This window comes from Podarcis pityusensis (genome assembly GCF_964106645.2).
Source record: "Podarcis pityusensis genome assembly, chromosome: 2".
Lineage (NCBI taxonomy): Eukaryota > Metazoa > Chordata > Lepidosauria > Squamata > Lacertidae > Podarcis > Podarcis pityusensis.
Window position 1 is genome coordinate 58976005 of NC_138029.1, and position 15657 is coordinate 58991661.

General features: G+C 43.4%; 2 long non-coding RNA genes across 3 annotated transcripts in view; one reads left to right on the forward strand and one right to left on the reverse strand.

Moving 5' to 3' along the window:
- LOC308471981 overlaps positions 1 to 15657 on the forward strand; it is a 62870-nt gene that overhangs the window by 34403 nt on the left and 12810 nt on the right. The window contains exon 7 of one of the 2 annotated variants that reach the window (XR_013983222.1): positions 13229 to 14942. The exons of the other annotated variant lie outside the window; for it this stretch is intronic. This is a non-coding gene — a long non-coding RNA (uncharacterized lncRNA). Of the gene's footprint in view, positions 1 to 13228; positions 14943 to 15657 lie in introns of those variants that run through there. 2 annotated transcript variants of the gene reach the window in all.
- Positions 11044 to 13620, reverse strand: LOC308471982. Its single transcript, XR_013983223.1, has 2 exons — positions 13529 to 13620; positions 11044 to 11137 (listed from the first exon to the last, which is right to left on the reverse strand). It is a non-coding gene; the product is annotated as an uncharacterized lncRNA (long non-coding RNA).

Here is a 15657-nt window from a genome sequence, read left to right on the forward strand (position 1 = left end):
CCACTGCCTCCCGCAGTTTGGTCAAACTCATGCTGGTAGCTTCGAGAACACTGTCCAACCATATTGTCCTCTGTTGTCCCCTTCTCCTTGTGCCCTCCATCTTTCCCAACATCAGGGTCTTTTCCAGGGAGTCTTCTCTTCTCATGAGGTGGCCAAAGTATTGGAGCCTCAGCTTCAGGATCTGTCCTTCCAGTGAGCACTCTGGGCTGATTTCCTTAAGAATGGATAGCTTACACACTCATATCTTACAACACTCAGAGAAGGGCTAGTTTGAAGTTCCATCCTGAGCTGCTAAAGTGATATTCTCCCCCTCCTCTGGGGCAGGCAGGGGAGGATAGTTAGTGGTTCAAAGCTATTACTAAAAAAATAGACCTCAGATCACAGCCAGTAGACAAGATAAGCTGCATTTCTCCCCTCTATGCTATTCTCCAACTCCAGAATTGGAAGCTAGAAATTGCAGCTTTGGATGTGATTGGCAGAAGTTAAGCGAGACCTCAGTACTGCTGAATCTAATTCACAAATTAAAACATTTGCTAAGAAATATACACATTGCCAAGTAGGAAATGGGAAAGACATGTGATGACATATTACAGTTCACATATTTTATTTGCCCCCAAACTAAGAACATTTCAGCAGAATAGTGTCCTTTGAATTTGACGACAGCATCTGTGAGCTGTGTAAGTAGGTTACTTGGAGCTGTGATTCATCATTCTAATATGAATTCCAGAAGTGTGCCCGTATTAGTCAGTAACAGCAAGAGGGTACTCCTGAAGCACCTTACCTAGTAACTCGTTTAGCCTGGCATGAGCAACAGCCTTTTTCAACACAGTGGAGTAGGAAGGTGGAAAGGAGTCATATCAATTGGCGTACAGAAGAGGGAAACCAGGACTCATCAAAGCTGCTTGAGGTCTTTATAATGAGGTTTGACTCACATAACCTTTCCCAGGGATGAAAGTGTATTACATGTTTCCCCCCCACCACACACCAAGATTACGGTATATCTAGCCTGGGGAACAGTGCTTGTGTGCCTTTAACAATTATATAATGGGCAAGTGCAATTCCTGATTGCTGCATTTCCAGGTTGTGGGGTAAAAAAGCACCTTTTCAAATTCTAGCTGTTGCACAGTTGTTAAAGGCACAGAGGATGGTACCAGAAAAAGGTGGCATCTCTATAAAAAAAAATAATTTAAGCCTCTAGCCCTTATATTTCCAGATATATTAAGGGAAAACATGCAGACAATATTTTGCTCACATTTTCAGTATGAAGCAGGCTTGCTCCTGCTTTCCTGCATCCTACCCAATGAATGGAAACCACTGTTTAATGATTAATTGATCAAGGAGAGGAAAGCAGCAATAGCTCTGCTAATTGGACAGAATTTAAAGGAGGGAAACTGGATTTTGATGTGTGGCTGTAGGATGGGCCAGGGATAAGAAACTAGTGGCCCTTCACACATTGTTGGATTCTAGTTCCCCACTACTGTTCTAGATTCAGCCTTAGAATTAAGACTTCACGATGATTGCTTAGTAATTTCTGGTGCTAATTTCAATTACTTGCAATGCATCTTACTGTATTACATTTACTATCCATGGTCTAGAAGGATTGTGTGACTTTATATTGGGGAGGTGCTTTGTGCTCAGTCCAGCTGTGCAACTGGGGGGTCAGAGCTTGGATCTGTTTGTTTCCCCTGACTTTAAATGCTTGTTTATTCCTGTGAAGAGAAAGATTGGTTTCCTTGACACCCCCCCAAACATGAATGTTATTGATCAAATTCTTGTTTTCACCGTCAAACACTGCAGGCGATATTATGGGGGGTGAATTATAATAGCTTCACAAACAGGCCCCACTGCTCCCAAACCTGAAGCTAAACTGTTTGACTGATGCAGTGCTATGGGTGTGATCTGAAAGAAGAATCAGGTTGTCACCTTTTTGTTTTCAGAAACTCAAAGCTGGGAGCCTCTGAGCGTACATGGAAGGCCTGTCCTTTGACAAGTGCCTGCTTCCTGCTTGTATTAGTGAGCTGGGGAAATCTGGTGGTGGAGCCTTTAATCGCAAGGGTAGCTTTGTGGTGCCATATATGTTACCCTGCCAAAGAGGTGGCCTTGGATGGGAGAGAGATGGTTTGCAGCATCGGGACTTAGGGGGAGAATCTCAGGTTCTGCCAGACAGAGCTCTTAAAAGTAAGAATCAAGTACCAGTCTGGTCAGCTTGTGGATGTGCCAATTTGTCCTTTGCCATGCGCAGCAAAATGTCTTGGGCCAGTCTTGTTTCATGCTAGAAGGTCTAGTCCATGAGACTGATTACTCTTATAGTGATGGCTGATCCTCTAATGACCTTCCCATGCCTAATCCTGCATCTGAGGACTCCTCTCTTAGCGCAGGGGTGAGGGTGTTGCTGAACTACAACTCCCATCACGCATAATGCAGGGATAATGCAGTTTGTAGTTCAGCAACATCTGGAGGGCTTAAGGCTCCACATGCCTGTCTTAGTGGAAGAGAAAGTACTCTCTGCTACGGAAGATACAAGAGCAAGTGTTTTTTAATTTTGTTTTTTAAAAGAAGTGGGAAAGCTTTTCCTTTCAGTCTGTGGCCTGTTGCTAGGAAAAATTACCTCAAGGCCTGTTGTTAATTTCCGAGACCTCTGACCCCACAGATTTGTGCTAATCTTGCCCATTAGCCTTGCCTTGTTCTTTTGCCTAATAGGCTCCAGGGACTGGCCTCTTTCTGAAGCACATCTTATTGATTCGAAGCCAATGATTTGACGCTGATATGGTTCTACAGACCATGTAAACTAAGACACATAACTTAGAGCAGCTAACTTGTGGCACTCGAGATGCTGTTGGGCTCTAACTCCCATCAGCCCATGCTGGCACCGTCAATGGTGAGGGGTGTGGGGAGTCCAGCAACACCTGGAAGTCCACAGTGTAGCCACCCCTTGCCCTAGAGTTTTTTGCGCCTTTCAAAGAATGTAAGATCCTTGGTTTGAAACTCACGGTTTTGTTTGGTGGAGGCAAACTATGAGCCTCAGCTCATATGGTATCTTAAGCCAAACCATGGCTTAGTGCTGTGTAGCGCAGCAGCAGCAGGACTGAGGAAGGAGCACAGCAGCCTCTCTAGGAACCTACGTGCTTGTATTCTTTGCACTATGCTATGGTTTGGCTTGGGGGTTACATGAGAACTGAGCCAATGAGAGAGACCATTCTGTGCTGGCAGAAGCTCCTTCCTGGACTTTTGTGGTCTTTGCTAGGAGCAAAACACAAAGCATTTGGTAGAGAATGCACACATTAATGTGCCTGATTTGCATAATTTGCAAGTAATTACATATCAGGCTACTCATATTGGGGGAACTGGGTTTTGACCATCTTAGCTGCTGGCATTGATTGGTGCTGACTCAGTTTTGGTCCTGGGCCTTGAACTGTAACCTAACATGCAAAAAAATTGAGCCTAGGCAAAGGGGATTCCTTCACTTATTTTGGTGCCTGGAAAAGCTTGATTTCTGCTTGCCAGTCTGCTGTTAAAGGCACAGCTTCAAAACTAGTTAAAAAAAAAAAAAGTTGGCAACCTCGTTCACAAGAAAATAGAGTTACAGGATCCCAGTTTGCATTCTTTCTGACAGTTCTTCGTACACTGGGGTGGGGTAAGTTCCTCTGGTTCCTCTAAATTAGATAAGGTGCAACCTTGTTGTTGTTGTTGTTTAGTCGTTTAGTCGTGTCCGACTCTTCGTGACCCCATGAACCAGAGCACGCCAGGCACTTCTGTCCTCCACTGCCTCCCTCAGTTTGGCCAAACTCATGCTGGTAGCTTCAAGAACACCATCCAACCATCTCATTCTCTGTCGTCCCCTTCTCCTTGTGCCCTCCATCTTTCCCAACATCAGGGTCTTTTCCAGGGAGTCTTCTCTTCTCATGAGGTGGCCAAAGTACTGGAGCCTCAGCTTCACGATCTGTCCTTCCAGTGAGCACTCAGGGCTGATTTCCTCAAGAATGGATACGTTTGATCTTCTTGCAGTCCATGGGACTCTCAAGAGTCGCCTCCAGCACCATAATTCAAAAGCATCAATTCTTCGGCGATCAGCCTTCTTTATGGTCCAGCTCTCACTTCCATACATCACTACTGGGAAAACCATGGCTTTTACTATACGGACCTTTGTTGGCAAGGTGATGTCTCTGCTTTTTAAGATGTTGTCTAGGTTTGCCATCGCCTTCCTCCCATGGAGCAGGCGTCTTTTAATTTCGTGACTGCTGTCACCATCTGCAGTGATCATGGAGCCCAAGAAAGTAAAATCTCTCACTGCCTCCATTTCTTCCCCTTCTATTTGCCAGGAGGTGATGGGCCCAGTGGCCATGATCTTAGTTTTTTTGATATTGAGCTTCAGACCATATTTTGCGCTCTCCTCTTTCACCCTCATTAAAAGGTTCTTTAATTCCTCTTCACTTTCTGCCATCAAGGTTGTGTCATCTGCATATCTGAGGTTGTTGATATTTCTTCCGGCAATCTTAATTCCGGCTTGGGATTCATCCAGCCCAGCCTTTCGCATGATGAATTCTGCATATAAGTTAAATAAGCAGGGAGACAATATACAGCCTTGCCGTACTCCTTTCCCAATTTTAAACCAATCAGTTGTTCCATATCCAGTTCTAACTGTAGCTTCTTGTCCCACATAGAGATTTCTCAGGAGACAGATGAGGTGATCCGGCACTCCCATTTCTTTAAGAACTTGCCATAGTTTGCTGTGGTCGACACAGTCAAAGGCTTTTGCATAGTCAATGAAGCAGAAGTAGATGTCTTTCTGGAACTCTCTAGCTTTCTCCATAATCCAGCGCATGTTTGCAATTTGGTCTCTGGTTCCTCTGCCTTTTCTAAATCCAGCTTGCACTTCTGGGAGTTCTCGGTCCACATACTGCTTGAGCCTTCCTTGTAGAATTTTAAGCATAACCTTGCTAGCATGTGAAATGAGTGAAATTGTGCGGTAGTTGGAGCATTCTTTGGCACTGCCTTTCTTTGGGATTGGGATGTAGACTGATCTTCTCCAATCCTCTGGCCACTGCTGAGTTTTCCAAACTTGCTGGCATATTGGTGCAACATATAAGGTGCAACCTTAGCAAGGAACAAAGAACTGATCTTGTAAGCAACAAAATTAAAATCCCTCTGACCTCATAGGCAGGGAGAATGCCCTTGTCCTTGTAGCGACAGCTCCAGACATCAGGCCATGAAAGCTAACTTTAGTCCAGGCTTTAAAAGGTTTCTTCTGCCATTAGACAGAATTTGCCTCCAAGTTTTCATTTCAGTGTTGGCATTTAATGCTCCTGCTCTTGGCCCCAGCTCTCTGGCTTTGAAACTTTCTCTGGCGCAGGCACGTGGGGAGGGGGGCAATGCCACCAACCAACAATATCTCAAGGATTATCTGAGCAGTAAATGCTAAGTAGGCAAAAACAGATAACCCCTCCTGAGTTCTCATTAACATGCCAACCTTTGTTTGCCAAGATCTGATTTAAAAGAAAAGAATACAGATCATATTTTTGGTGCTGTCACTTTAATGAAAGTATCACTTGACAAAACCAACAGAAGAGAGAGACATTTGCAACCAATTATGTTATTGCTGATCAGTCAAATTGCATTGAAAATTACATGTTGAGTTTTATTCAGGGCTGCTGATAAATTAACTGGCAGCCTAGTGCTGAGATCCAGTATCAGTCTAATATCACATTGGTTTAATTTGAAATGCAAAAGAAGTGGGGGCATTTGTGGCAGGAGGCTAATGTAAGCTACATGGTTATTAACACAGTGTAGCAATAGCCATCATTAGCAATGGCTGGAGGGATCCCTTTTTTTGTACCCCTTGACCCAATCAAAAGCAGCCTTTGAACAGGGTATAAATCAGAATGGGATTTGGCTGTGTCTTATGTAAATTCATAGCTGTGGCTACTTTTAAACTTCTGCTTTCACAAAATATAAAATTATTCCTCATAACCACAAGAGGAAGTTGGGTACTTCAGCATATAATTCAGAGGTTACCAAATCGCTGGCTAACAATCAGTTTATGGAGAAATACTTGCTCTGCACTCCTGCTTCTGGGGAAGATAGTGATATTTCCTCCCCACGGCAGATGCACTTCTTGGGGGTTTGCGCACAGCTCCATTTTCTTAATTAGTACTGACATTTTGAGCTATCAAGTCATAAGCTTTTTTGGGGGATGGAAGAGACCCAATCAACTGATGTCTTCAGAAAACTGTTTGATTTAAATGCATGGAAAATAACAGGTGAAAAAAGAAAAAGAAAATTCATATCTTAGGACTGGATAATAAGGATATTGTAGAGGTAGCAGGGTTTTTTTTGTTTTTTTACATCCATGGCTATTGGATACACCATAGAATCCAAGCTGCATGCCAATGACATTTATACTATGCACTCAGAAAAAATTATGTAGATTGATATATCTTGTTAAAAGAAAGCTCCAGTTTTGCTTTCCCCCTTTGCTCTTCATTTGGATAAACTGAAAGCATGCAAATCTAATTTCTGCTTTTGAAATCTGCATTGATTCCTCCTTTTTTGGTGCTGGCAGGGCTTCTCCACTTTTACCGCTGATAGGCAGAAATCCAGCCAGTGCAGCTTTTCCAACATAGAGGTACAATGTGCTCCGGTTGAATTTCTGCCTCTCTGTTTCATTGTTAAAGTCATAGGATGCTGTTAGAGAGAAAAGGTGGTAACCTTCCCTACCAGGACTGGCTGGCTGGTGCAATGTGGGATTCCAGAGTGTGGGATAGGTGATTAAATTCCCAACTGGCTACAGAAACCACAGGCCTCCAAACTGGGGCTAGAGAAGGGAAGGGCTGAGCTCGCCTTTTGACGCATGGTTGCCTGGAGTACAAAGGGTGCCGGGATGATTTTGAGTAGTCGCCTCCCTATTTTTTGTTCTCTATTGCTTCTCCTTCTGCTCTATGAGGGACAAAGAGGAAATCCCTCCAGCTCCCTAATTGTCTTCTGCAGGGTTTTTGAAAGCAGACTTTCCTAACAGACACCCAACTCTGAAAGGAAAAGAAGAAATTCAAAATGAACACAAAGAGATAGGTGTCTCAATACTGCAAGAGATTGCAGTACAAAGCAGTGTGGTGTGTTTCTTGAAGGTAGCATGGTGAGACCTTTCAGTGCATGAGAAGCCACTAATGGCAAGTGATACCAATCATGTTTAGCATCAAGTTGAATTCAGTTGCTGGAGTTGGCACAATCTGTGTGTTTGCGGTGTGTGTGTGTGTGTGTGTGTGTGTGTGTGGAGACTTTGGCAATCTTTTGCAATATGTCACTCTGTGTGAGGCCCCTAAATGGATCTTCTCAATTTTGCGCTCCCTTGCCTCAACGCCCTCTGTGGACGAACCACCTGCACCACCCTAAATCCTGTGCTGGTGTATGCAGGGACATTTCGAAACCTCGGATGGGTTTCAAAAGCCACCAGCTACATTCTGGAATTTGATGATTGTACTGGAATGGCTGGCTTTCACCTTGATGCTGATACCAAGAACTGCATGTGAGAGAATACAGAAGTTCTATGTGTAGCTGGCTCTCTTTAGCTCAGGGGTCAGCAAACTATGGTCCGAGGGGGCCATCAAACCGGCCCCCGGCCTTTGCTGCCCGCTCAGTCAGTCCCTGCATGGAGCTAAACTGGCATGGCGCACCGGTTTAGCTCCGTGCAGGGACTGACTTCCAGGATGCAGCCACGGCTTTCTATTGGCTGCAGGAAGCTCTTGCAGCCAATAGGAAGGCGCAGACACCTCCTCCCCTGCCATGGCTTCGAAAGCCAGCGGGGAAAGAGTGGCAGGTGTGTACGCTTGCGCATGTGTGCGTGCGCTCCTGCTCTAGCTTATGGTAAGAAACACGACTGGAGAGGGTGGAGCTTTTTGTGTTCTATTTCAGCCCTGAGCAGGACGAAAGATAAACCACATTACTGATTTTGTACCTACTCCTCTGACCAGTGGCAAATGCAGGACAGCATTTGCATGCTCAGTTCCCTTTGGAAAATAACCCCGGAAATCCACACCACACCTTTAAAGCACATCCAGTGCCCATTTAAAGCACATGACTTCCCTCTAAGAATCCAGGAAACTGCGGAAAGTCATGTGTTCAAAATGTGCCTTAAATGTAGTGTGGATCTGTTTCTTCTTTCTAAGCAACTGTTTACAGAGATGCATAGGTTGACCAGGTATTTTAAGGGCACAGCAGCAAGCCCTTGGGTGATTCAAGTTCCAAAGCAACATGAGTACGTTTCAGATTTAGTTTAACCCAAGAGCTATGGGCTCCAGCTCAGAGAGAATTGTTCCGTCAAACAACCTGAACTGTAGCCACTGTAAACCAAAACTCTAATGACAAAACCCTCGAGCAGTTTTCCCGATCAGCTCCTGCAGGATCTAGGAAGCAACAAATGCAGTTATTCTTTTTCCTTGTTCAAGGATATTCCTTCACATGCAGCACATATACCTTCTTTATTTATGGTGAGAATGTGAACATCGCACTTCTCTTCGCACGCTTCATGTTAAAACCTAGGTGTTTGGGTAAACTGGTAACTTAAATGTTCCAGAGATTTAATTACCAAAGCTGTGGGTGGGTGGAGAAATAAAAAGGTATTTAGAAATATAGATTACAAATAATTTAGAAGAGCTAGTAAAGAATAATCATGAGAAATTATCAGTCCTCCAGAGCCTGCCTTTGCATTCAGGGAAAGCCCCTAACTCACTGAGGGTTTGAGACCCATTGGCTACCCTCACCTGGTATAGGCGACCAGTCAAAACTGTTTTCCAGGGTGTGGCCACTGTCACATGCTGCCAGCTTCTAGGAGCCACAGGTGAGAGCTAAGTGCAGGATGGGGACCAAAGGTGAATAAGATACCCCAGAAGAAGCACAATGTGTCCCCCACCAGAAGTACTATGCCTCTCCTAACACCTCATACATCCCACAAAATATATTAACTTTTGAGGTACAGGTGAAACTCAGAAAATTAGAATATCGTGGAAAAGTTCGTTTATTTCAGTAATTTAACTTAAAAGGTGAAACTAATATATGAGATAGACTCATGACATGCCAAGCGAGATATGTCAAGTTTTTATTTGTTATAATTGTGATGATCATGGTGTACAGCTGATGAAAACCCCAAATTAACAATCTCAGAAAATTAGAATATTAAATGAAATCAGCAAAACAAGGACTGCAAATACAGTGGTACCTCGGGTTAAGAACTTAATTTGTTCCGGAGGTCCGTTCTTAACCTGAAACTGTTCTTAACCTGAAGCACCACTTTAGCTAATGGGGCCTCCTGCTGCCGCTGCGCCACCGGAGCATGATTTCTGTTCTCATCCTGAAGCAAAGTTCTTAACCTGAAGCACTATTTCTGGGTTAGCGGAGTCTGTAACCTGAAGCGTATGTAACCTGAAGCATATGTAACCTGAGGTACCACTGTAGAGCAATAGTGGACCTCTGAGAAGTAGAAGCATGCATATGTACTCAGTACTTGGTTTGAGCCCCTTTTGCATCAATTATTGCCTCAATGAGGCATGGCATGGATGCTATCAGCCTGTGGCACTACTGAGGTGTTATGGAAGACCAGGATGCTTCAATAGCAGCCTTCAGCTCTTCTGCATTGCTCGGTCTCATGTCTCTCATCTTTCTCTTGGCAATGCCCCATAGATTCTCTATGGGGTTCAGGTCAGGCGAGTTTGCTGGCCAATCAAGCACAGTAATCCCATGGGCATTGAACTAGGTTTTGGTACTTTTGGCAGTATGGGCGGGTGCCAAGGTCCTGCTGGAAAATGAAGTCGGCATCCCTATAAAGCTCGTCTGTGGAAGGAAGCATGAAGTGCTCCAAAATCTCCTGGTAGATGGCTGCGTTGACCCTGTACTTAATGAAGCACAGTGGACCAACACCAGCTGATGACATGGCTCCCCAAATCAACACAGACTGTGGAAACTTCACACTGGACTTCAAGCATCTGGCATTGTGTGCCTCCCCATTCTTCCTCCAGACTCTGGGTCCTTGGTTTCCAAATGAGATGCAAAAGCTGCTCTCATCAGAAAAGAGATTTGGGGAGCCATGTTATCAGCTGGGAAGGTAAACTGTGTTTCCGTGCGCTGCTCTGGTTTGTCAGAAGCAGCTTAGTCATGCTGGCCACATGACCCAGAAGCTGTATGCTGGCTCCCTCGGCCACTAAAGCGAGATGAGCGCTGCAACCCCAGAGTCGTCCGCGACTGGACTTAACTGTCAGGGGTCCCTTTACCTTTAAACTCAATATACATAAATTTTAATTAATGACTGATTACTTTGTAGCAGGTGACTTCCATTTTTTTATTAGTTATTTTAAGTTTTTCTCCATCAGTGTTTATGTTATGTGCCTAGAGATTTATTTCCAAACGCCACACAAAAATATACAGTGTCTTTCTCTTGGAACAAGTCTCTCAACCCTTTAGGCTGCCCCTCTCTGCATAATCATTATTTATCTTTGCTCTTAAAATGTTCCTTCTCTGAATTTGTCCTGTCCAAGAGGGCTTAGATCACTTCCCTTGCTGCACCATAGCTGGGAATTTGCAAATACTTTTATTCAGTTTGTTCTATATAGCACCTCTTACTTCCCAGATGCTGGCTTTCGGAATTCTGGAAATCAACGAGGTGCAAACTTGGATTCCCCAAATGCCTACTTGCATGAATAGAAACACCCCTTTACATTCACACCCCACAAGGTAGTTAAGAAGGTCCTCTCTTTGGGTGTTTTTGGGTAGAGACAACAAAGAAACACAGCAGTCCTGCCTCAATCAGAGGCAAGAGATGGCCTGGGCTGCCAATGTATACAGTATAGTGTGTGGGTCCCACTTAGACTTGTCATATTCTTTTTACCAAAAAATGGTGCCTCTGCAATGTGAATTTCACAGGCTTATTAAATGATGAAGAAAAAGGCCACACAGTGTAGGTAAGCACCTAGTGCTCATTGGCCCATTTATCTTGTGGGTTTCATAACAAAATGGCAGAGTCCAATCTTAGACCAGCATTGAGAACCGGAGAATATGAGCTGTTGCTTCAACTTCTTTTATTCCTTTCACTTTACAATTGAAGTAAGAGAGCCTTGGGCCTATGGCTGGCCCAGAACGTTTTGGTGTCTTGAGGCTGAAAATACAATAATAGTTTAAACAATATATTGATCAAAAATATCCTTCCTTTTAATAATTCCTGAAATCTGACACCCAATGCAGCCATTTAATTCTACCTTATTGCATGGGCAGCCTTGCTTTATACAAACAAAATAATAATAATAATAATAATACTTATATTTTTGTGTGTGGTGCTTGACTTCTTAGCATTTTAGTGTACAGTGGTGCCCCGCAAGACGAATGCCTCGCAAGACGGAAAACCCGCTAGATGAAAGGGTTTTCCGTTTTTGAGTTGCTTCGCAGGACGAATTTCCCTATGGGCTTGCTTCGCAAGACGAAAATGTCTTGCGAGTCTTGAGATTTTTTTCCGCTTTCCCCCCCTTTTTCTAAGCCGCTAAGTCGCTAATAGCCTTTTAGCAGCTAAGCCACTAAGCCTTTAATAGCCGCTAAACCGCTAATAGCGCTAATCCGCTAATAGGGTTGCTTCGCAAGACGAAAAAACCGCTAGACGAAGACACTCGCGGAACGGATTAATTTCGTCTTGCGAGGCACCACTGTATTTCTGACAAGTGTCCTTCCAGTAAATTCCAATAATCTCCTAGAGATGGTAATACTTAACATATTACAGCAGGCTTTGGGAACCTATGGCCCTCAAGATGTTCTTGGACAGCCAGCATGGTTGATGTTCAGGAATTATAGTCCACAAACCACCCACCCCTGTGCTATGGAAAAGTAATCTGCAGCTGTTCTTGCCTCACTGTTGAATGGGGTTTGCCAATGGAAGGGTTGTCTTATGTCTAAGGACCCAGATTGTAGCCTGCTCATGTCTAACAAGGGGGAATAACATTCCTGGTGAATACCAGCTCTGTTACTTGTTACCCCCGCCCACCGCCCGCCATTACTCTTATCTTGTGAAGTGAATTGAGACTGATAAGAGTGATGTCGGGATCTCCTCTGTCTACAGTCTGATAAGATGGAGTGGAAGAGAAGTATCAGTGCCTTTTAACTTCCAAGTGTTTTGTCAGAACAGGTAGTTGCCTCTTTACGGGAGGAACATGAGTCTTCCTCCTGATAGGGACCTGGAGGAAATGTGTTCGTGTTTCTTCCATGATGGATGACACAGCAGTTTATCCTTGAAATCGCACACCCTGGAAAAGGATAATCAGGTTTCAGTTTCAAAGGTGTTTTCACACATTTGGCTTCAATCAAATTTTCTCAAGCTTTCTCTCCAAACAAATATTACCTTTATTTTGTTTGCCATGTACATTGTACGGCCCAGGGAGTCTCAAAGCTCCCCTCTAGAAACAAGAGACTGCAACTTAATTCTCTTTGCCACCTTAGTAGCTTTCTAGAAGAGGGAGTTGCTGAGCTTCAGTGCCAGCACTTCTGAAGGCAAGAGGACAACATTGCAGCTAGCAGGTAGTCATGTGACTCAAGAGACCAATAGGGTTTGCTGTAGGGCAGGAGTGGGGAACCTAATTTGTATGCACATATGCAGTGCGTTTTTTCTTTAAAAAAATGTTCGGGGGTACTCTCATTTTGATTCAAGAAAATCACCATTTTATAGTTCAAATTAGGGGGGGGAAACTGTAAATGGACAAAAGTACAAAGATTCACAAAGTGTTTAGGGTATGCGTATTCCTGCGCACCCCTAGAAAAAAGCACTGCATATATGCAAATTTAGAAAAAAATACTGTAATTTAAATAGAAATACCAATATTTTACTATAGAAATACCATTTTACTATGGTGAGGAAGACTGTGACCAGATGACTTGTGAGCCTGTTCAGTTGTCCAGGTGCTAACTGTTAATGGGCACCCTCAAGTCTTCTCCTCTTCCTTCTTCCTTTATTTATTTATTTATTTATTTAATGCCTGAAAATGTGACAGGAAGGTTGGCAACATCAACCCCACCATATGAGAATCCCTTACAATCACCAATGCCGGGAGACAGACAGTCAGGTTGTATATCCACAGCGTTTTTGCCTAGTGCCTAAATATATGTAACAAACGTGCCAGGCAAGTCTCCCTGGGGAGAGCATTCCACAAACAGGGAGCCAACACAGAAGAGGCCCATTCTTATGGTTCTTTATCTTTATAATGGACAGCATTTCAAATAGCATTTCAGACAGAGGACTCCTCCAAAGAGATGACTGTCACCTGCAAAGTACCCTACTACTACTACTACAGCATCAATGAAAAATTTCTTTGTGAAAGGCTGATCGCCATAACCAGAAATGATGCAGAGGAAGCTGCCCTGGCCTACAGAATACATCATTATCTGGCACAGAAGCAGAGAATAATATTTACAGCCTTCCAGCACATAAAGTGGTTTTGCTGAGAGACGCTGCAAATTTTGTTTGTCATGGGTGTGGACTGGAGTCTGGAAGCAATGTGTCAGAGCTTACCAGGTCTACTTTTGCTCATCATCCTAAGTCTTTCCTCCTCTTCCTTAGCAGGATAAAGAAGCGTCCAGTTGGCTGAAGAGGCTTATCAGCTCTGTCTGTCTGGGTGTTAACAATCTATTTGTCTAAGTACCTGTCACATTCACATGCCATGTTTCCATTGTGACTCACTATATTTGTCTGGTTATTTTTTTTCCAGTTCAGGATTGTGTGTGTGCGTCTGTGTGGAGGCTCTCTGCCTTGCCTTATTGGTGCCACCATCCTGAGGCAACAGCTAGTTATATATAAACGTTGTCCAATAACAAATCAAGCTCCATTCATTGTCCCTTTGAGGCCGTTCCTATATCCCACATACAACTCCCGAAAAACTGTCTCTTAGAAACCAAGGCTGTGTTTATTTAAATCAACAAGCTGAAATAAGTCAACCTTTGAAATCAGTAGGATTTGGCTGTGCAAGATGGCATCCTCACTGGGGAACCATTGCGTTCTTTGTGTTTCAGGATGAAATCAGGGCTGACCCTACCATTAGGTAGTGTGAGGGAAGCCACCTCAGATGGCAGATGCTATGATGTGGAGAGTAGAAGCAAGATGCTGGTACTCAGAGCTGCGTGTGCCACACAGCATGCCCTGTGCCCTCTAAGCTAGCTTGTGATGGAAGACGGCTTTCCCATCAAGCATTACAGTCAGATTCAGCTACCAGTCTGATTAGCTCCCGTGCATGGAATGCAAAGGGGTGCCGTCGTCTCCTTTGGCTCAGGCAGCAAAATTAAATTTGATAAAATGAAACAGAAATCCTCCTACCTCCTCCTGCCACACTACCTGCTACCATCAGGGACCAAGAGCTCATTTAGACCTGATGTGCCACAAACCACCTTGCTGTGGTTTTGTGGCAGCAGGTAAAAGCAGATAAAGCAAATGAGTCAGGTGATCCACAGGCTGAAGGAAAAGGCAGCTGCCACAAGCCTGCTGGAAATATGAATTAACTCTTCCCCCATTGCCTGTGCTGAAGGCGCTGGCATGCTTTAAAGGTGGCAAGAGTAGTGGTTCCCCACCTTGTGATACTTGGGTTATGAATGTTTCACCTCCTCCTGGATTATATTTTAAGCACATTGCACTCTTACACCCAAAAACATACTACATATGTATTTTTTCAGTCTTTCTTCTAGGGCTTAATTCTGCTTCCACAGATTTTAATGAGTTCCTGAAATGGGTCTTTATAACTTGTAAAGAAAGTGAGTGAAGCTTATCATTTTGGATTTGTAGAATGAGTGTACAGAATGTTTGCGAACCATTCTTGTATTGAAATGCAAACAGAAAACCTAGACCAGGCTCCTGTTCTTCAATGTTTGACTATGTTGATGATGTTCCTACCATACTCAGGTTTGCTGTATTGCCTTAAATAAACATACTGCCCAAATGTGCAAATTGTTCTTGAGGGGGTCCTGAAACACACTGACTGTGAACCATACTTCTAGTGAATTTGCTAATGAACCCATCAACTATAAAACTGCTTTTATATATTCCTATATTATTATCTCCAGGCTGGTGGAATACTGCTTTCCACTATATTTACTGAGTCAATATTTGTTGTAATGAAAACAGAATCACCAGAACACTTTAAACACAAGATAACAGTTTACACTTTAGAAACTCTACTAAAATTTCTTTTTTCTTTTTATCAGTGGTGATATAGCTATCAGATGACACTTGAATAGTTTCCTGTTGCACTATCACTTACACAGCTGCAATTTATAATGCAGATATATTTAATAGCGCTTCTAAGCCAAAGCAAATTCTTCTAAAATGCAGTACTTGTGGAAAACAAATGTCATTCTAGCTATTTGTTGCTTATTGTGTGCATATACTGTATATACTGCTCCATTCTGTCATGCAGTAAATTAGGCACTTGCTTTTGGTAAATTTTTCCCTTGGGAACTAGAGGCTTTAAAATGGAATTCTTCCTCTGTTTCCCAGGAGAAATGTTGTGGAAATTGACTAAGTGCTTTATACACTGAGCAGCTGAAGGAAATCCATATAAAATGTTGGATCTATGCAGTTTTAATACATGCAATATATGTAGTTTCAGGATCAGTTGTGGGAATCCTGATATTGTGGTAAGGTTCTCTCTACTC